Here is a 23,453-nt window from a genome sequence, read left to right as displayed (position 1 = left end):
GGGGAACGAAATAACTTGGTAAAAGACTCGTTGTCATGAATGATTGGTAATTCGTTTTTCTTGATCATGGCCATTCTCATGTCCATGTCTCCGCCCAACATGTCAAACAATTCAGGACAAAATAAAATGGACACGATTTTACTCCCGTCAAATTTCATCAAGAAGCGACGAGCTGCTTTGTGGTATTCCATGGTGACACTTTTTTTGACACTTTCCAAAGCTTTCATAAACACGACATTATTAAACCTGGAGGCTATGGTGCTGACCAAATATTGACTACTAAAATAATAGCCTGGGGGAATGAACAAGTGATAGGTGGTGTACTTTTGATTTTTTGTGCCAGGGGTTTTCTTGTCATATTTGCCATAGGTATCCAAGTACTGTTGCAATGATTCGTCATGAACTTCCACATCAAAAAAGTTTTGATTGGGAAGGACATTGAGGACTTGGGTCGGGTGAATGATTTCTACTAAAGCCACTTCCCAATGGGCTTCGTGATCTAATTGGATGGCCTGAGGTAATTTGGCCGTGTAACAGCATAACGTGTTGTTGGGAAACACCTCTATGGAACTGTCACTGGGTAAGGTGAAGTAAAATTGGTTGTTATTGTTCATAATTCCAGAGTTCTGTGGCTGTCCGAGGGGTTACTGGACGTCAGGGGAGTGTCTCCGCCCAAAATGGGGTTGTTATTGTTGTTGGAGTGGTGACTGACACTGGCACTGGACACAAGGTTCCCGTTGTTCCCGTTCGAGGTGAATTTCAGGGAGGGATTAGGAAGCAGGTAACCGATGCAACTGCTCAATAAAATGGTCCACAATTGTTTGTCTCCTTGTTGCAAACTCAGATTGGCAATGGCTGCCCCGATGCCACAATACACCACGAAGATTTGGCAGAAAAAGACGATTTGCGTTTTAGGCACACGTTCTCCACACCACACCCACAAGGGTTGTTTCTGTAAATCTTGCAGAGAAGAACTGGGTGAAGGAGTGGTCGACGTAGCTGCGTCTGTGTGAAAGGGCATGATGGTCACTTCTTTTTATAGTCGATGACTTGCGAAGCGTCGATCCAAGAATCAAAACTGGGCGGATATCCTTTCCAACGTACTTTGACTTCTTTGACACGTCGTTTGCCCACTTTACGGGTTCTGCGTTCGAGAATGCTTTAGATGTCGTACACGTCGTCTTCTTTTTTGGTGACACGTTGTAACTCGGGCAAATAAAACGTTCCTTTGAGCACTTCTCCGTTCATGTCTTCCAATTTATAGACGGCAGGATGACGACCATGCACTCGTCCAGTGACACGAAACAATTCGGTGGTCCAGTTAGGTAAGTAACCTTTGTCGAAAGTGCGTTTGGTTTTGCCAATGCGTACCCAATCTCCTACGTCCAACACTCCACTTTTCTTGGGGACAGCCCTCGTCGGGGACGCACCAAACAGGCGCTCAAACACCAGCACTTCGTTTTCGGGAGTCACTTCTTGCGGGGCACGTCCGATGCTTCGATGGTAAGATTGGTTGTACGCTTGCACCAGGTGTGGTAAGATGTCGATGTACTTCAGAGTGTGGTGATGCGTAAAATATTTCCACATGCGTTCTTTCAAAGTGCGTTGAAAACGTTCCACGATGCTGGCTTTGGTTTCCGGATTCTCGGTGGTAAAAAAATGAATGTCACGTTTCTTTAATTCTTTTTGGAAAGCTTGGTTCAGAAATTCGTTGCCTTTGTCCGTTTGCCATCGAAGAGGGTGACGACCGCTTTGTTTCAACACCCGTTGCAGGGTTCGCACTAACTCGCTGCTCGATTTGGAAGTCAAGGGCACGACCCAGGCAAATTTGGAAAAGACGTCGATGACACAAAACAAATATTTGTACCCGCGATTGTAGCTGGCCAAATTAGAGACATCGGCTAAATCGGCTTGCCATTGATGATCGATGCCTTCCACTCGGGTGCGACTTCTGGAAAACTTGCGTCGAATGGGTTTGTGTAAAGTGTAGGTAGCTTGTTCTTGTAACCATCGTTGCACTTGAGGTAAACGGAGACTTTTCATCGAGCTTTGGCAGCACGATACAATTTTTGAACTCCTGCGTAACCTGCACGATGGGAGGGATCGTAGTAAATGCTGGCTAAGACTTTTTCCATTTGTTGGTTTGTGTGTTAATAAGGCACCCACTCTTGGAAGATGCTACTCTTTTTCTCTTGGGGTACTTTCTTGGATTGTAATGCTTTGCGTGTGCGGCCGGCAATAGGTGTCGAGGAGGAGGAGGAGGATGTCTGAACAGGGGATATTTTTTCTTGTTTCACTTCTGTCTTCACCTTCTTTTTCTCTTCTGATGAAGAAGGGGTGGTCATCATCTTTTTAATCCTTCCAATTTTGGAGGTAGGTGGTGTTGTTAACTTGCGTACTTTTTCTGGTGGAGTTTGAAAGCCTTCTTCTTCTTCTCCTTTTTCTGTCTTGGTCACTGGTAGTGGGGGTGGTGTTACTGGTGATGGTGCTGGACTTTTCATCAAGGTCTTAAAATCTTTCAGAGTGGGAAGAGCTGTTTCGTCTGAGGCTTTCTGGTGAAAGAGTTGCAGTCGTTGCAAGAGTTGACCGTACTTTTGCGATTTTTCTGTTTCCGACAAATCTTGGCGATCCATCAAGGACTGCAATTCGTGTTGTAACTGGGACATCTCGCTCAAATGGGGATTGGGAGGTAAATGCGGGGTGTGTTGTTCTTGCCAACGATGGTATTGCATCCATCGTTTGTAAGGCACTAAAGCTAGTTTTCGTCCTTCCATGGGGTTGTCAAGGGTCGATCCTGAGATCTTGGGACTTCAGAAGGTCTTTTTATCTTGCTCCCACCAGTCCTCCCAACATGGTTCCCAAGACTCCTTTCAAGAATGGACCTAACAAGAGGGGTAAAATGCCTCCACGTTGGACCAACATCTTCTTTTGACGAAGGGGGATTTTCTTTTGAACCATTCGACGAAGAACGTGACGATGTTTGCCTAAGCATTGTTTCTGGTGTTTGGACAAAGGGATCGTGCCTTTCAAGACGTTCAAACAACATTCGCACATGGTATCGATGACCTCTTTGGAAGCTGATTGAATGAGTTTTTTTCGTAGGGGTGGAGAAGCTTTGGACAGGACAGATAACATGTCCCCATGTTTGACTAAACGAGGAGGCAGTCCTTTCCTTTTCTTTTCTTGGGGTTGTTTAGAAGAGGGATGTTTTCTGGAGGGTGACATCTTTGAGTCTTCAGCACCAAAAAACACTGATTCCCTACTTGGTCACACACCTTTTTTATACTGGATTGTCTTTACGTCGTATCAACTTCAGGACAGGCATGACACGTCGTGCAGGGGTACGTAACGGACTAAATCGAGCCAGTTCTTGCTTGAACAAATCCAGTAAACTTTGTAACATGCCCGATCTTTCTTGGACTTTGATTTTGGGAGAAGGTACTTTGTGAGCAGCGGCCACTGCCACTAAATTGGAGGGTCCTGCCACTGGGGAAGTTCTTGGGGTCATCAACGGAGAAGTTCTTGGTATGATCAACGTCTCCAAGTACTCTTCAGTTCTTGGTGTCATCAACGGAGAAGTGGATGAACTTGAGGCTGCCGGAGACGCAGTCACCGCCGTGGCAGGTCGTGGTTTGCGAGTGTAGGGTTGCGTCCTGGCCGAAGTGCCTCTCTTGCGACTAGTTTTCTTCTGTGGACTTTTCTTTTTCTGGGGACTTTTTCTCTGTTTCTTTTTCTGGGGGCTTCTTTTCTTTTTCCGGGGTAGTGTCTGGTAAGAGGAGGGTCCCGCCACTGGAGAAGTTTTTGGAGACACGGGTCTCCTTGGGGACCTGGTCTTTTTCTTCTTCTTGGAGCTTCGTTTGACTTTTTTCTTGGGGAGAACTTTGGGGGCATTAGGATCCCATCTTAAGAGAGAGCGAATGATGACCCCTCCTAGAGTACCGCTCTCTCCAGGTTTCAAAATGATTTGTTTTTTGGTTTGAGTGTCGATGCGGAGATCGGCCAGTTGGGTCAAAGCGACTTTGTTTCGATCAAAAAAGCGTTTGGTTTGATGAGGAATCTGAATGATCCCTTGTAGTAATTGACGTGCTGTCACCGTGAACCATCGTAAGACTTCTTTGAGACTCGCTTCTAAGACACGAGCTCGTATTTGTGGATTTTTTTCTCGACTGATGCCATACAAGGTACGAATCAATTTGACGGGAAGATGCGATTGAAGGGACGTCATGTTCAAACTGTGTGAGACAGACGAAAAGTGTCTGAGGTTTTTATAGATTTTTTTGTAGAGTGAAGTTAAGTCGAGGACGGAGACGTGTACAGGACAGGCCCTCCGTCTTGGCCCCAGTGGTGAAATAAGTGGGTACGAAATCGCAAATCATCGGGGGTCGTAGGTTTCAAATCGACGAGTAAATAGGCATGTGGAGTTTGAGTGGCATCGTCGTACACCTGAGTCAGCCAAGGCGTTCCTAACTGTTTGGCTAAGACTTGCACTTGCGATTTATCTCGAGGGCTTTTAAACAAGACCACGTAATGCGCATTGAGACTGATGGTGCGATGGGCTTTACTTTGTTGAAACAAATTTTGGGTGATGTAAACGACACTGGCATTACGGTGATGCCCTTTGCGCGTGAACCACAGTTTAATTTCTTCTTCGTCTTCTCCTAACATGTTGTCAAAAATGACCAAATGGTTTTGACGGGAGTCAGAGACGATGCCGTCGTCTTCTTTAGGAATGCCTTCCACAAACACGATGGAATCGCCTTGACTTTCTCGCAAGAGGCTGTACGCCGATTGCCACTCTTTGTAACACCACACGATGCGTTGAGGTGGACGATCGATCAAATGATGTTTATGTTCGATCAAACGTTTGACGAATTCGGTTTTGCCTGAACCGCTAGGTCCTGCAATGAGCATGTTAAAGGGATGGCGAAGATACAAAGCCTCCCAACTGGCACGATCTAAGTGTTCGTCAATGACTTTGACAGTGGAGGAAAAGGGAGCAGAGACAGCAGAGGTAGCCATAGTGTCAGGAATGTCACTTGTGACACGAAAACAAACAAGACAAGAGTTTATATACTTTTTTCAGGACACGTTTATTGCATGTTTTAAACATGAATACGAAAGACAAAAATACATAAAAGCCAAAGGCTTAAGTACAACGATAAAAGGCACATCAAAACCATCAACGTGGAATAGAAACAAGTCTCTGTACAACATGTTTTGGGTAATGTTCTGACAAGTTCTATAGGGGGAAAGGTCACACAAGTGTCCTCCTGAAAGGGTCTTTCAGGCATGTCCACGACAGTCCTGTCCTGGGTGACGGGTTATTCTTCTAGCACTGTCACTAACACAGGTTGAAAAGTAACTTTTTTCCTTGAACAACTCTCGTGCATACTGAGCCACTTCTTGGGTCCATGCCTCAAATCCCCCTTTTTTCCATCTGTCCAATGGAGGTGTAAGTCACAAGCTACACACGCATCGTCATACACGTCTTCGGTAGCTAAAAGTTGACGAATCTTTTTTTTCCCGTTGAGGTCGAGAAGTATCCAGATGAAAACGCAAGGCTTTGAGCAAAAGGAGTCTTTCGTGACCATTTAAGGCCATTGGGGGTGGTAAGTACTGATCGTAAAGAGTCCACAAGGAATCGGCTGGTAAACGAAATCCCAGAAAACAAATGAAACCTAGTAAAGTGTCCAAGAGAACGAGCGGCATCGCTTTTGCATCCCTCAGGTTTGACACGCACAGCATCACTTTCCATGATAGGGTAGTGAGAACAAAGTTCCCATGATGCTTTACGGCATCGCTAAGGTCACAACGTACAGCATCGTTCCCATCGCAAGGCTCACAATCGCATTCCACTTCAGAAGCCCCAAACTTGAATTGTGCCTTTCTGAACTTGTTTTGCGTTTCTCTGAAAGTGTTCATCTTGTTCGCTTGGTCTTGGTAGTCACAATGAACTATCGATCTTGCCTAGGGTTCCTTTTTATATACAGACCAATACCGACGTGTCCATACGGTAAGGTGAAATGATTGGGAAGTCGCACTCGCTTCTGGTACACGATTTGATAGACTTTTTCCAAGGGTCGACTGACGATGTGGTGAGTGGGTAAACGTACAATCTTGTTGGGTTGATAGGTGGTCACTTTAAAGTGTTCATCTTCTCTAGACTGCAAGGCTTCTTTCAATACCCCAAAGTTCACCATTCGACTGGTACGATAATTCAGAGTCAATCCTTTCACTTTGCACTGCGTGTGCACTTCTCCTTGTTTGTCCCGGTATTCGTAACCGTAATTTTTAGGACCACCACTGGCGAAACTTAGAATCTTGTCGTCGGGGTGCTCGTCTGTCCAGGCTCCTAAACGGTCTCCTTCGATGTCAGGGTGATGTTGACTCGGGTGATGGATGTAAATGCAACTGTCCGTGTCAAAGTACAGGACACGTTCCCCTAACAGTTCCAAAGCTTCGTACAGTTTTAAGCGAGCATGAGCTGTCACGTAAGCCGCAATGATGTTATTTCCAAAGGGGTCGTCTTGCACAAAGTCCAGATCTTCTTCGTAATTGACCAAAATCAAATCCTCGCGAACGACGTCCACGTGTTTCATGAATTTGGTTTTGTCGTGAATCATCTGGAAGTAGCGGGAAGGTTCGGTCAAATACTCCGTCTTGGGTAAACACGGTCGTTGTGCCATTTTACCCCACAAGCAATTTAACCTCACTTTGGCAAACGATCGCCTGCCTTCGTTTTTCTCGATGTGGTCTAAAGTGATGCCTTCTTGTTCCCGGTATTTCTCTTTGAATTTTATTTGGTCTTCGGGAGTGTGACACCAGGAAGGATAGCCGCTGGCTTCTTGCTTCAGTTTCAAAAAGGCATCCACGTAGTCTGCGAAAATGCCTTTCTGAGTGGGGACACCCTTGTGGTATTGTTCTGTCTTGGGAAAGTGGCAAATTTCGTACACTTCTAACAGTTGGTATCCCATGTCCAGAGCTTTGAACAATTCTACGCTGACCCACGTCCCCGTCAAGGCCCGTTCTTCCTGGGTATGATGACAAGGTTGATCTTAGTTGCACGTTTCGGTACAAGTACGGCACAAAGGAAACATCAGTTTGCCTTGGCAATGGTGAGGTAGCACGGGATGGTACAAGTCCGTGGGAGGCAAGACTTTGCACTTGATCAGACCTTCGTATTGTCGAATGTTTTTCAGGTCGATGTGATCCGTGAACAATTGCGGGTGCCCTCCTTTCTCTTCGTCGGCTTGGTACAGCAAACAGGTGGCATTGGTCCTTCCTCCGTACAAACTATCCCTCAGGTTCAGCGGGTCCATGAACTGGTAGCTTTCCACGAGGCGTTTAAACTCGGGATCGGTTTTCAAACGGTGATCGTATTCGTGTTCCCACATTTCCACCACTTGGTATCCTTCCTGTTCTAACTTTAGGCGTCGCTGACAAGTGGCCTGGTACAAGTCTTCCATGGTTCGTTGTAAAAACTGAATTTTAGTGCCGCGATCAGGGTAACAGGCGGGACATCCGTGAAATAAGCAACCGTTAAACTCGTACACGATCTTGGGGTTTTCTAAGTCCCAACCATCGACCGAATGCGTTCCGATGGTCTTTTCGCCTCCTCCGTTGCGGGCATGCTGAATCCACTTGTCTTCCTTGTCGCACAAGTAATGTAACCAGCGTAGGGCTTTGACCGAGTATTGACGTTTGACATAGTTGGTCGTTTGAGGACTGATGACAGCTACGGTGTTTTCAGGCATGAATCTTTGGCGGTACACTAAGGAACACGCTTTGGCAATGGTGCAAGCTTCTTTCAAAGGATCGACCCCTCCGTGTTCCATGAACAGTTCTCGAAATTTTCCACAGCATAGCCGTAAAATGTCCACGTCGGAACGACAATACTTTAGCATTTCTTCCTGAAAGTCGAAAGGGTCTGAGGCGTGAGCCTGGTACCAAGCGTAGAAAGCTTCTCGTTGTTCGGTACGCATGTCGTCGGGGTCGTAATAGTGAGCCTCAGGCAAATGGGGTAGAACGGCGTGTTGATTGGCTTCCGTATTGAAAAAGTGTGGAAAGTACCCTTTAGCCATTTCTGTCATTCCAAAAGGTTTAGGCATTCGACTCAAACGCATGGCCAAATAGCTCATCGAATCTTTAAACTGTACTTGTCCCACTTGCATGAAAATGATTTTGGCTCCGTTCAAAGTAACTTTAGGACGTTCGGTGCCATGCTCCGTATAGTATCTGAGAAGAAACTGTCCATCGTATCCGGAGAAATTGTGAGCCATCACCGTGGCATGACGATGACAATCTCCGTAACGTTCGATGTCCTTTTGGCTCCACGTCTTGTCGATGGGGTCTAAGACCCATCGGGCGAAATCGGCTAGCGTGTTCGGTCCCCGAAAGATTTTTTCACGCCCTCCAGGAATGTTACTGCAGTAAGGGCAATGACTCACGATAGGTTCTTGAATGCACTTTTCGCACGCTCGATGAGCCACGCAGAAATTAGGAATGTGAATACCGGTCTCTTGCATGCATTCGAAATCGAAAAGGATGAAATTGTCTTTCTTCTTGTGTTCATCCTCTTTCTCTGGTTGGGGTTGGTATTTTTGCACGTAGCATTGGTGTTCCAAGTCCACGATGTGATGACAAATGTGACATTTTTTCTTTCCTGAACATACGTGTCCTTGGCACTATTGGTACGTATGCCTTGTCCATACGTAGGGCACAATCTCAGCAGTTGACAAGCGCATTTCTTCTGTGAACCTTGCGCCTTCAAATGTTGTTGGCAACAGGCAGGGCTGACAAACGTACGCAGACAAGTGAAACAATGCACTGGTTCTTGTCCTTCGCTCAGACAGGGTGGAGAGGCGAAACATCCTGAGCATTTCGATCCACAATGCTTGTGTTGCTCTCGATTGTTATAGCCATAGTCACATTTCTCACAGTAATAACTGTATCCCAGGAATCCAGTGATAGTGTTAATGGTATCGAAATGGTCATCGTGATGATAGACGTGAATGTATTTTCCGTCCTTAAAGTCTTTCCCTCGAAACAACAGAGGCCCACGCATTTCTTGAGGATGCACTTTCAAGGTGTATCGTGGACCTGGGGCATCTTGCAATTTTTGCATTTCAGGAATGCCACAGGGTTTGTCTTTGGGCAAGCCAGCTTGTTGTAACAGGAGTTCTGCTTCGTTTCGTTGTTTGGCTCGGTCCGATTGTCCAATAGTTTTCCAGGCTCTTTTCCATTCTACCGTGTCGTTCTTGTTGACATAGGTTCGTCCCACCACGATGGCCCTGGCTAAACACATCTGGTCTTCAGGGTTGTTAATTCGGACGAGACTTGTTTTGGTGCTGCGAAGCTCGTCCACCAATAATATCTTTTTGCGTCCAGTCCCTTGAGGAGGAGAGACGTGGGTCATGTCCATTGAGGCTTTACCATCGGTGATGTCAAATTGGTCACTGGATTGTTGTACGTGTTGAATTTTGTCCATGACTTTGGAAGCAGTCAATTCTGCAGGGGTGCTAAACTCAATCCAAACAGGGGATTTCAAACCGTCGTGTTGTATGGAAAGTCTCAAGCGATCGTCTTCTTTGGGTTGACATTGTCACTTGAGTGTGGTAAGTAAAGAATCCCACATCTCAGTGATGAACCCTTCTGCTTTCTCTAACGGTACGTCGGACTTGAAATTTTTAAACTTCACCCTGTACGTGTAAGCCGTGGTTCTAAATTTTCTAGAGGAGCGCTTTTCTGTCTCTTGAATGTCATAGTACTTTTCAGGGTTGACTAAGGGTGGTGAACTTTGTTTAGAGGAAGACTCTCTGGGCTTGAATTCTGGTTCACTCATGTCCTCTTCAAAATCACTGGCATGAATTTGTGCCAAGACTTCAGCCCTGGTACGAGGCGATAGATCACGTTTCTGCCTCTTACTTTCTTCTTCTTTCTTCTAAAATGAATTGGATCGTTTCATCTTGATAGCAAAAAGTCAAATGACTAAAGTTTAAACACCATGGACTAATTTATAGTCATGGCAGACCAGCGTATATAAAAGGGTGTTTGTCTTGTCCTTTCACTATTCATTTCACTCTCAAACCGAGCACAACGATGGAAGAGACTACACAAATCGAACGTTTCATCAGAGCTTTGCGAGGGGTCATTAGAAAATTCTCTTCAGACCAGCCGACGTACTACTCTCCTTCCTTGCGAGATAAAAGTCAAGATACTCGCTATATCTGTCAGAAGAAAGGGCTTTGGTCTTCAGAGTGTCCAGACCGTCAAAAAAGAAAAAAAGGGGTTAGAAAAGACAAAAGTCAAGATGCCTGTTATTATTGTCAAGAAAAAGGACATTGGTCTCCAGATTGCCCAAAAAAGAAACAAGAGGAGTCAGAAGAAGAGAGGGATTCTTCAGAGGAAGAAGAACAGGAGGAAGAAAGCAGACAGGTGAAGAAAAAGAAACAGGAGAAGAAAAAAAGAAGGGAAGAAAGTGAGGAGGAAGAGGAGGAAAAGACTGTGACGGTGAAGAAATTCAAAAAACAGAGAGACTAAACAATGAAACAGAAGAAGTCTCTGAACTTTTTAAAGTGCTCTGTTGTGAATTGTGAATTGGATTGTAAATATTTATAAAAGAATAAATTAGGTATAAAAAGGTAAGTGTCTTTGGGTTTTGATTTTAAAATAAGAACGTACACTCACACATTCATACACACGTACTATAGGGGTAAAATGGTTTTTTTTTTGAGTTATTGGCAATTGAAAGTTTATCTCTTTTCGAGAGACGTGGGTGGCCCTGAAAAGGGCCTTGTTTTTTTTTTGGTGTAGGGGTAAGTTTAAGCAATCAACTTTAACTGTCTTAATCCTTTGCCACGGCCAAGGCCTACTTCTGGACTGCGTACTGATGATGATGATGATGATGATGATGATGATGATGATGATGATGATGATGATGATGATTTGGTTGAAATCACTAAGGGTGGCACGGTAGGCTTAGTCACAGGGTTGGAGTGTTTAGCTCGGGAAGGTCGTATTCTCTTCAGTCGTAATAAAGAAGTCTGATACATTTGTTTCAGACTTCTTAACTCCGCTAAAATGTCTAACAATACCGTGACCGTTTGATTTTCACACCCTTGTTTCTTTGCTGCTGCTGCTTCTTCTTCTTCTTGTTTTTTTCTTACCTCTTCTTCTTGCTGTTGTTGCTGTAGGAGAAAAGCTTGTTCCGCTTCCTTTTGCTGTTGTATAAATTCCTCCAATTCTTCTTTCTGTCTCTGTCTAAAATTCTCCACGTGCGGTAATGAAGGAGACAAAGGTTCCGGAACAAATTCTTGCGAGGTAAGAAAATCCACAAAATCCCAATTCACCTCTTCTGAAAGTAAGTCCGGATTCCCTTGGGTGGTCTCCACTGCTGGTGCACCCCAATTGATCGTTTTCTGAGTTTCCGTCATGTTGAATAACTGTCGCATAGATTGACTGCACACAGGCGCTAGCGAATCTATATAGACCACGTGACGTCACAGACTGCTCTCTTCCGATTGGACAATGGCTGACTGAATTTTGTAAAACGTGTTTGGATTGGTTAATGAACTCAATCCGTTTCAATCCTTCCTCTACCTATAAATAAGCACAGTTCACTGCATTGATTCACCTGTTCTCGGCGCCTCAAGATGTGGACCACAGTCGAATCATCAACCCTTGCTTCTTCGATGATGTTCAGGACGGACATACTAATGTATGTCCGATCCAAGTGGACAGTTGTCCACAAGTCAGACACCAATCTGTGGATACGAAGAGTGTATGTGGAAAGGCAAGGATGCCTCAAGAGGACTCTGATTTATGGCCCTGCAGTAAGATGCAGCTTGAGGACAAGGAGATGCCGCAGATGCCCTTTATGTTAAGGGCATATTAACATAAATCCAAAGGCCCTTTTCAGGGCCACCCACATTTCTCGAAAAGAGATAGACTTACAATTGCCTACCCCCTACCCCTTTTTTTTATTTTTTTTTGTTTAAAAAAAAATAGAGACCCCTCCCTGTTTCAATTTTCATATGTTCCCTTTTCATAGACCCATCAGGTCGGGACCGTATTAAAATAGGGTCCCGACCCTGTTCCATTTTCCCTTGTCGCTCAACAGACCCAAGAATTTTTTTTTCCATGTTCAATTCCCCTTGAGGCTAGAGTGACCCAAGACTTTTTCCCCATGTTCAATTCCCTTGAGGCTAGAGTGCCCCAAGACTTTTTCCCATGTTCAATTCCCCTTGAGGCTAGAGTTGCCCATGATTTTTTCCCATGTTAAATTTCCATTGAGGCTAGAGTTGCCCGGGGGGGGGGGGTCTGTAATGCTAATTCCCATTGAGGCTAGGGTGCCCCCATTCACTACTCACGTACATACGGTAAACAGTTTTGCTTAGAGCTCATTAAAACCATGCTTTTGTCAGTTTATATAACAAATAGTCATAAAGGCAATTAAAAGGCAACAACGTCATGTATAAACAACCACCAGTTCACGTTTTACTTAACTGACTGACACTAGCTAGGCTGATTTGTTAGGTCCTTTGAAGACTGCTGTGGGCAAGCCAATTGTGGTAATTTGCAAGGGTAAAGTTCACAAAATGGAACAACTCAATTCATTTTAAGTTATAGACATATCAAAGTTAATACACATCATTACCCTTAAGGAGAATATTTAAGCCGTCTGTATTAAAGATAATTGGCAAGTTTGTGAACAGTGGCAACATTTCTTCGAAATCAGATTTACTCCATATATAAAGCACAATGCATGATTATTTCAGTCGCCCGAATGGTGCGCTTTATTATTATGTCGATCTTGTCAGAACACTATGAACTGACCCATACTTTACAGGATGAATTTAGCCATGATATACCTTGATTTAAAGACAATAAGCACAGGTTCGTGTTTGCACAGTTGATTTGTGTTGATAAAGCGTTAACACCCGTACTAGACAGAGGTGTTTGTCAATGCACGCTGCATTACATGTAAAGCCCCCATTAAATTTAAAAATATGATGTCCCTTCCGCTACATCCTCTAATGAAATAATCAGTCACATTTTTATAATGAGACAAGCATGTCTCATGGTCAGATTGCATCAGATACAGTTCAGACAAGCATGTCTCATGGTCAGACTGCATCAGATATAGTTCAGACAAGGCTAACATCACGGTTGTGAAGAACAAATCAGTTCTGACCAGGATTCGCTGTTTGAAAATGGGTTACATGCTCTGAAGAAAACAGAGGAGTTATTTTCTTTTATTCAGATTTGATTTTCCGCTCATTTTCTATAGGCTTAAGGGAAATATAGCTTATTATCATTGGGATGACGGAAACCTCCTCTCCCGTGCTACCTCAAGACACCTTTGAGACTCAATCCCCAACACTGTCTGGGAATATGGCAGGTATGAAAAATAGATGTACACGAGGCACGTTGAGAAGTATATGTATTGGGACACTGAATCTGGTTATAAATGTATTTTAGCCACATATCTAGCCATCGTGATGGAGTCGATATCTGCTTAGAAATAATTTTGAATTTTGTACTCGCAGAGCCAGATATAATTGCCATGGCAAATAGATTCTCTTCGACTTACTAGTTAATGGACAGATCTGAACTAGTGAATTTATAGGGTTATAATAAAGATGCTGCAGATTATTTAGGAATGAAAGAAGACAGTGTGATTTTGCATAATCGTTTTTGGTGACTGTAATGTTGTTCCTCACATAGAGCTTGAATTTTATGATATTTTACATGATATAATGTTATATTTTTAAATATTTATTATTTGTTGGCTTTTCTGAACGATTGTTTGTTATATACACTTATATGTTGTACTTGATCTAATCTAAACTCAAGTTCACGTGACTAAGGGTATTTAGTTTGTTAACAATATAATACATAGCTTATATTTCTCATTGAGTGTGGATTAAATATTCTGATCATTATCCATGAAAATAAACACGTTTATTCGGGTCCAGGTCTAATAAATGAGACTTCCATTTGGAAATTCCTAAACTTTTTGACAACTTTTAATGTTTTAGAGAGGAGGCTGACCTACACCCGGACTCTATTATTGTGTCTTAGCTTTTTATGTAATGTTGTTTACTTGAGAAATTACTAAGTTGTGCCTCAACATCTTGAAATAGCATCAGTGATATTATTGTAATCAGTTTTTCATTTGGGTGGATTTATTTTTTGAAATTATGATTCAATGGAATTATTAAGTGCTCATCAATAATATTTTTGAACCGGAACATTCATTTTAATTTATATTGAATTCAGACAAGAACATGTTGGATTATGTTATTGTGATACAGCAAAAGACTGTTAGTACATCGCCACACTCAAGGCCATTCGTACATCTGCACCTTCGAGACTACAGCCACATCGACACATTCAGTACTGGAATTTATTTGGAACACGACTGGAATTCAATTGGAACTTTATATATTTGGACTTGTGATATACATTTTTAGGACTATTTGGGATTTAATTAACAATAATCTAAGTTCTTTTGAAATCTTCACTTTGTATTATAGGTAAATAAATTATTTGTTCAATTTGACAAAATTTGTTGGTTTTTGGTCTTTTGTATGACTTAGTGTAACACTATTGCCCACCCACCGATCTATCTATCTATCTATATATCTATCTAACTATCTATCTAATGTTGTGCATAAACATATTAATTACTATTAGTGCTAGTGAACATTACGAAGATTTAGGCGCATTAGGGAGATATAGACCATATATCAATATTGAGAGTATTGGATTTGGAAGGTCATGTAAATGTTATTAATTCCAACACATTAAAAAGATTAAATAAACTCATCGGGGATCATATCGTGGATGATTATTGTAGACTTCATAATCCACACCGAGAAACATACTCGAAAAAAAATCAGTATTTTTCTTGTTTCCAAACGTCTTACAAGCTTGGAAAACGACCTAACAATTACATAAGGTTACAGGTCGGATTACCGATTACTACCTCTGAATTACAATTTAAAAAAATTAGGCATAGAAACGTCTCCTTGAAACTGAATAAAAGACTTTTAGAAGGTTCCATATTATGCGGTACAAGCGAAAAGCACTAAGAAATAGAACAGAAAATAATATGTACCACCAATTTGTGATCTTGATGAAATAAATGCAATAAGTGTGGCATAAATAAATTGCATAATTGGACTATTTCGGACGTTTTATTAATCGAAACAAGGGGCAGAACTATTTCATTTGTGAAACATAAGAAGTAAAAAAAGAAAAGAAAATGGAAACAAAACTAGTTACTGAAATTGATAAGTTAGAAAAAGAATTTAATATAAAATATACTTTATGCAGAAATATTGTCAGTTTTTGAAAGAGTTATTAGAGATATTAAAGGTTTAGCGGTTAATAAATAAGAACATAAAGTTACACAATTTGCAGATATCACAGCACTTATCCTTGACAATTCACAGAACCGTTTTATGTTCTGTTCTGAACCTTTTAAAATAGTTTGCCTCAGTATCAGGCCTCAAATTAAATAATGATAAAACCAGTCTCAGTATCAGGCCTCAAAGTAAATAATGATAAAACCAGTCTCAGTATCACGCCTCAAAGTAAATAGTGACAAAACCAGTCTCAGTATCATGCCTCAAAGTAAATAATGATAAAACCAGTCTCAGTATCAGGCCTCAAAGTAAATCATTATAAAAGCAAGGTATAGGCCTCAAATAAGTCATGATAAAACCAAAGTACAGGCCTTAAAGTAAATCAGAATAAAACCAAAGTACATGCCTCCAAGTAAATCATGAGAAAACCAAGGTACATGACTCAAAGTAAATCATGATAAAACGAAAGTACAGGCCTCAAGTAAATCATGATAAAAACCAAAGTAATATGGATAGGAAATCAAACATTTTGTAAAGATATGTACCATCATCCTCATTGGACCCTACTTTGAAAGGGGGGGGTGAGAGATTAGTCTTTTAAGAACAGAGCTTTCAATGAAATTAAATGAAATGAGAGATATTAATTATCATAATACATCTCCAAAACACAATCACCATTTACATCAGTGGACAAAATGAATATCGACACCTACTGGTAATTAAAACGTTAGCTCTATAAATAACAGAAATGTTTGTTCTTGATTTTACCCAACCAACCTAATGAAAAAATTACAGAGAAAAGGATTATAATTTTAAAAAGTTATGATAATGGACGACAGTTATTGTGAATTATTTTTTTAAATAAAAATTATTCAAATAAAATGTTACTGGGTTATAAACATACATATATCAAAAAATTGTCGGGATCATATATTTTTGACATTGTTAGGGAAAATTAAACACGTTGCAGATCATGGGATGGAATACATGAAGAAACTAAGAGATAATACAACATTCGTTTTGGAGAAAATATTCATTGCTTGGATTAATATTTATGAAGAAAAATTTATTAGGGTTGCAGATAAAATGGTGTTTTACAAATCTTGGCATAATAAAGAATGGAAGTTTATATGCGATATCAATAATGGAACTGAACTGAACACATTTAAAAAATTTCAGACAAAATTTATTATTGAAAAAATAAATCAATTAATTATTCTGGTTCTGCTAATAATATCTGTAAATATAATCTGATACAGGAGTAACCAGTTTACTTCTATTCAGATACGTCATATGTGTATGCCGACCATATTAAGATAGTGCTGAGAAGTACAAAGAGATGTTCAGATAACGTATGCAATTATTAACAATCATATTTGAATACACAAATCAAGACCAAAATGGTCATTTATTTGTTGAATTCCAAACCACACATATGGAAACTAATTTATAAAATGTATTCCAGAGCACTAGAGACATTAAAATACCATAGCTCCAGTACATGCTTATTTAAGGTCAAAGTTAGCAATATTGAAAGGAAAGAAGGAATTATAACGGTGGAGGTATACTTCGTTACTATACGTCTGACCTACTTTCCCTGCGAATGGAAATCGTAGAATGTAACCAGAATGGATCAATACTCATGAAATTCCGCCTCAATAAAGTGTCTAGGTTTACTATGTTCAGACAGACCCCCCCCCACCCCCCGGCTTAGCAAATGCTGTGTTTGAGGCTGATACAGAAAAATGTACGTTTTGTTGGTGATATCCTCAATGATTTAGAACAATAATCTTTGATACTATAACAAATGTCACAATGAATCCTACTTGCAATATTTAAGACTGACCTCCTTCCCTAAAATATATTGTTGCTACTGACAATCCAACACTGCTGTCATAATATAAATTTCGACTGTGGCGTAAGTAACTGGCATAACATAATGGATACAACACTAAAAGAACATTACATCTCAAATAGACGCCAGATAATCACGTTCAGAAGCGATACAAGTTTGTTGACAAAACATTTCCTTGATGATGGGAATAAAATACCTTTTCATATCATTGAAAAGATTTGATGTTATTAATAATAAACAATGGTCATATTAATAGTTACTATTGGAGGTCATAGATGCTCCCAAGCACACAAATACCCCCACCCCCAAGACCAACACACCCAAACACAAACAGTGAAATCTGAAAAGCAATATATAAAAAGCGTATGGCCCATAACAAATTTGCAAATTTAAAACTAAACAAATCATGGAAACTTACCAACCCCAACCCCTATACATTTTGTCACAAGCTCAGAAGACAATCTCTCAGACGTTTTTCTTTTAATGGTGCAATAATGACTTTTGCCTACCATAAAACCTTTGTTTAAATTAACCAGAATTAAAGCTTAAAAGTTCTGATGGAGTATGATGCCCTGCTTACTGACCAAACTAATGTCGGTGATATTTTTCAATGAGTAACATAATAACATTGCAAAAACCATTGTGTCCAATGAATGCATAAATACTGTTCACCATGGCATACAAGATATTCATGCCAATCAGCAACCTGAAAAACACGCAACTCTCACACAGAAACATGCGGTGTCAGAACAAGTTCTACAAATCATGAATACATACCCTAAAAAAATGCTAAAATTATACGCACCAGTTTTATGTTTAGAAAGCAGCATACTTTTTAATACTCATATTGTCAAAAGGAAGTTTCCAGATCCTCTTAAACAAACGTATGTGTCACCACTTTACAGAACAATCTGATCCCATGGATAAGGGCACATACAAATCAGTAAGTATTCCACCATTCATGGCTAATCTTTTTGAAATGCTTCTTTGCAATCAGATGTAACTGAATTGTGACAACAGTTTTCATAGAGTTCCACCTGCTTTATGAATATGGCTGGGATGTCGAACGGATCTAATGAATCTGGTGGAAGACAGAAAGGACTTCCTGGATGATGGCTCCAATGTGGCTGCAATACGAAAGAAAAACACTTCCAAAGCCTTCGACAATCTTTCGTACAGCATCACCATTAATAACAACCATAACACTGATCTGAACCTTACAATGTATAATCTGTGAACCTAAATATGTACAATTTGTGTAACTATCGGTTAAATTACGAAATACTTTTATTGTCATATCAGTAGAAAACTCATATAGAGTTAGTGATTCGTGTATTTTTACCCAGACCACTGACGTCAGAAAGGATCTCCTGTATCTTGTATCTTGTATAGAATACGTCACAAAATATTTAACGTAAAAGGCTGTTAAACAAGTGTAATCCCCAAGCTCATGCAAAGAAGATGAAGAAACCATTTAACATTTGTTTCGGAAATGTAATCATATTAATGAGCTTTGGTCATGCCTTTCTGAATGCGCAATAAAAAGGAGAATAATTTAAATTCTCACCGGAACATATCCGTGGTGACACATAAAAAATTCCGGTCCGCAAAGATCCCCTGCCTCTGCCTTTATGGAGGTTTTCGAGCCATAGTAGCCATAATGTTTATTCGCTAGCAACAGAAGATCTGTTGGTGCTGTATGATTATTGCTTGTATCAGTGTCAGATTACACAAAATATAATACTGGCCACAATTATACAAAGTTTGCAAAGGTAGTACATACCAGATAACTGAAAACAACTATGTAATTCCCATCTGTAATTTGCAATAATATTTGTGATTGGGTATGCGTGTGTCACGGGCCCATCAGAATTTATGTATAGCCTCTTACATTAAAATGACTACAGAACTGTGCACAAAGGCCGCATATTAGTTTGAGAAAGATTTCCTCAAACTTATGACGAAGACTGACAAGACTATGAAAATCTTTGGAAAGTATTAGCGTTGGACTTGTCCGTGATAGGAAGAAAACAATCTTCGAAGACTTCTTGCTGACCATGAATTATAGTCTCCAATGATCTTACATGGTGGGCTCATTGCCGTGCAGAGTAAAAATTGTAGCTCAAGCTGACAAGGCCTACCTATGTTGGCGCGTAAGTACAGGACTTATCCAAAATGCTGATGTAAGAGTTTTAATATGATAAAATTGTGTTTTCCCCAAAGCTCTGGCAAACTCTTTTTTTTTTGTTGCGAGGTTTGAGTGGCCGAATGATGGTTATTAACACATCAGTGGAAAATTCATAATTGAACCCGTAACATTTTAAATAAAAAGTCCTACCTGCGTAAACACGTAACGGTGATCCGAGTGCAATTCGGAGAGATTTCCACCAAGATGAAAAAACAACAACTGGATATTATTTGAAACTCTCCCCAGACAAGTTATCTGTGACCACCCCACTAATGTTGACACAAATGCGGGCGTAATAGTTTGAAGCAGCGAAATGCAACATCCAGGGATTACTATTAATGTGTCAGCGCCGGTATTTACCGCGATGTAACACGACGGTGGAATATTTCCATTTCCCTCAGACATTCCAGCTTTGTTGGCGGCTGCGGCTCATGCGGTTGCAAAAGTAGCTGCAATAGGAGTCATCGAGACTGCATCCAGCATGACTCTGAAAAAGAGGATTGGTGGATGCGATTAAGTGGAAAAGGTCTTCAACTATCCCAGTTATGGAAGTAAAAGGCTCCCGAGCGAGAGTGGTATTTGGTTGTAGCCTCGCTGTTGACACATTGGCCAATTTTGTATTTACTCGCGATGAGAAAGGCTGTCAAACATTTTTGATGAGTCTTTATGCAGGATGAACTTACATCGACGATTCCTTACATCGATGATTCCCTGCACAAGGAAAACTGGAATTGTTAACCTGGAGTCAACAGCAGGACCTTAAATTCACTAGGTGACACTAAAACACGTCTTCCGTATTTTTGACTTGCACGGCCTTTACACCTTTAAGTGAAGTTGTAGATTATTTAACCCAGGGCAGTGGACGACAACCAAAATTTTTATTCAACGCTTCCGCCGTACATTACGCCTATTGATATTTACAGGCGCTGAACGGTCCGATGATGTGGATCTGGTGAGGCTTGCTACCAAAGTGGGTTTGACCGAGTTTATCAGCTGGGTTGTTGTTGACATCGACTCGAGCAAGCTCGTGATTCTACAGGATCAAACTGGAAAAATGCAAAAACCCAAGATAGACATTCAAGGTCTTGTCACAACGCTACGAGGTGTTGTTGCGTCGAAACTGGCCGACATCAATGAAATAGTTGGAATCAGAGACTCTGTTGTGTCAGTTGCTTGTATGAAAGACTATGTTGACGATGCTGATGCCACAAAATAACAACATGTGATCATGTCGCATAGGTACCGTTACCACCACGCGTAGTAACTTCATGGAGTTTATTCGGAAGCAAATTTACAAGCGAAGGATAGGAAAAGAAAGACAGCATAGGAAATGATCGACTTGTTTTCATTAGTGTCGGTAGCTATTTTGAAACACTTCACATCTTAAAGGTGCACGAATCTGGATCGTATTTATTCATCGTAGCTTTAGTGGCCAGTGGAGTGACACGTCAATAGTGATAAATAATGAGCAGCGTGATAGACCATCAATAATGTTTACCGATAAAAAAATACAATGTTCAAAAATCGTTCACATAAAATATCGGTGTTGTCGGTCGCCGGAGATGAAGTTCAGTTTGAATGACACAAATTAAACGTACTAAGTGATGGATTCTGAACGCTTGTGATGATATTGTGGAATTTTATTCACCGGGTGATGGACCATCCATCCAGTGATGCTCATTTTGATCCACATGTCGAGTAATATCTGTGTCAGCGCGACGTTTACCAACACTCGAATACACTGAGACATAATCTTGTTAAGAGTCAACTAAAAATCGACAGTTGGGACCACCCTGATTTACAAATACTAAATCGAGGCCAGCTCGTCGTTAGCACGTGATAACGCTTGTCTGGTGACTGTACGGCCAAACGAAAATTTGATGTTAACTGACAAGGCCAGGGCGTTTGAATTTTTCCACATCACATCGTGCCAGCATTAACATGACTAGCTTTCAACAAATATGTGCTTATCTTTGTCACAGTTCTTGGATAAAAAACAAGAACCATTGACTGCACAAAACGAAGGAGTAATTAGTGTCATTCTATGAGAACCTGGAAACATGCAGCAATTGCCAGAGACATATATATTCCTTGGAACCATATGTTCTATGACTGCTTGTTAGCTATACCAGTGCAAAAAAACAAAGAATTGGTTCGAAGCGAGCGTGTATTTTGCACCCAAAAGAGACGAGTCTGGACGAGGTCTACCTGTCGAACAATTATACTACCGATTATACTATTAATGGAAGATCTATGATAGACCCTCCATGCTACCGACATAAAGAAAGTCGAAGCGGAACAAATGCTGCGAGATGAAATTACACAGAAAGCCGTGCTACTCGTGAAACACAATCGGATGTGTGTGCTTGTAGATGCTATTTGCAGAATTGCCGGGGCAACCATAGTTGATTCTGGGCGTGGCAGGGATCACGACTGCGACAACTAATACAGGTACACCAGTCGGATTTTTTGTTGGAGCCATATCGATAGTAACCGGTGTGGCTTGCGGTGATAGTAAAATGACCTGGTCACGACTATTTTCGAGAATACGAATCTATTCAGAACTTCTCGCGGCGGCACGAAAGCAGTCTTAATACAGTTACCAAGTTGTGGTCGAATGTTATAAAGGATAAAGTGATTACCATGGCTGAGTTCGGCACCGTGTTGACGTAAATTGCAAAGGGTCGGCAACTCTGAGTACAGATACGGAAACGGGAAATAGTTTATTTACAGGCAGGGAAAATATTGTAATTTCCTTGATCTGATATCAACCTAGAGCGTATAAGTGATAACATTAAGTCCATAAAATTAATCTGGTATCAACAAAAGATATATGCTTCCAAATAATAATAGGGAAATTAAATGTTGTGGAAGACAAAGTATCAGAGTAAAATAATATCAGCAACCTATGAAAATATTGTGATAATACTACCAAAGCTATAAACGCTTGCCATACTTCAGCTGTAGCAGGAAGCTTTACCACAAAAATCATAGATCATTTTATGGAACGTTTAATAGACATCTCATTAGGTGACTTTAAGAACAAATGCCGAGGAAAAAGTGGTGTGAGGTGTAATGCCTGAGGAGGGACGTAGAAACCAGTTACTTAAAAAAATACAATTTAGGCTCGAGGACGCAACGAAATGGGAAACAGGGCAAGTGGAATCTAAACAAGTACGTATCTATCTAAATGAAGAGAATCCCTAACAAAAAATACCTAAATACATTTTTTCTTGATCAAATTTCTTTCTGACATTTTTGAAGCATACTCTCAAATATATATGGGGTTGGGGCGGGTGAACATACATATTTAAAACCTTTTACCGGCATCAAAAGTGTGAATTTTGACAGCTTGACCCTGCTAGAATCTGTATCAGCCTTGCCAACACCACGTCTGTCCGGTAAGTTGCGCGTCGATGAATAAAGCCTGCGTAAGTTGATGTATGATATTCTGGACATGTTTGGCGTGGTATGTTTCGTCCATAGCCGCAGAGCCAGGCCAATAATAGTTGCCGATACACCGACGTTATGTAGACAGGCTTCAGATTCTTAGTCATCAATGAGATAGCGGTCGCTACCAAACAGCGCCATAGCTCCGTTGTTGACATCTGCGGTGTAAACATTGTCCAGAGGGGTTGCTACCATAAATTTTCCAATAACCTCGATTCGGATGTTGAACGTATCCTGCACATGGAGTTCAAAATTACCTCCTGATCTGTGTCGAGGGCATCGTACGTGTAGCACTTCCGGAGCACAGGAACACATATTGACGTAGGGTTCTTGGAAAGCTGAAATGAGGCGTTGTTGCTTTCTCAGCAATATATATGCCCAAAAATCTTTATCTAACAAGGGAACTGTGCTAAGACCGTGGTATAGTGAAACCCAATCTCATAACTAACTTTGCTACTAGGGCACATAGCTTCGCGAGCTTTCCTTTTGTGGGTCTTTTGAGTGGCTGGTTCGTCGACTTTCCAGTTAGTATTTGCTTGCAAATTTGCTTGACTGCAACAACAGTGATGTCGTTGGTCTAACCGATTGG

Source organism: Sinohyriopsis cumingii, chromosome 8 (genome assembly GCF_028554795.1).
Source record: "Sinohyriopsis cumingii isolate HCF-2022 chromosome 8, ASM2855479v2, whole genome shotgun sequence".
NCBI lineage: Eukaryota > Metazoa > Mollusca > Bivalvia > Unionida > Unionidae > Sinohyriopsis > Sinohyriopsis cumingii.
Note: the sequence above shows the minus strand (reverse complement) of the source record.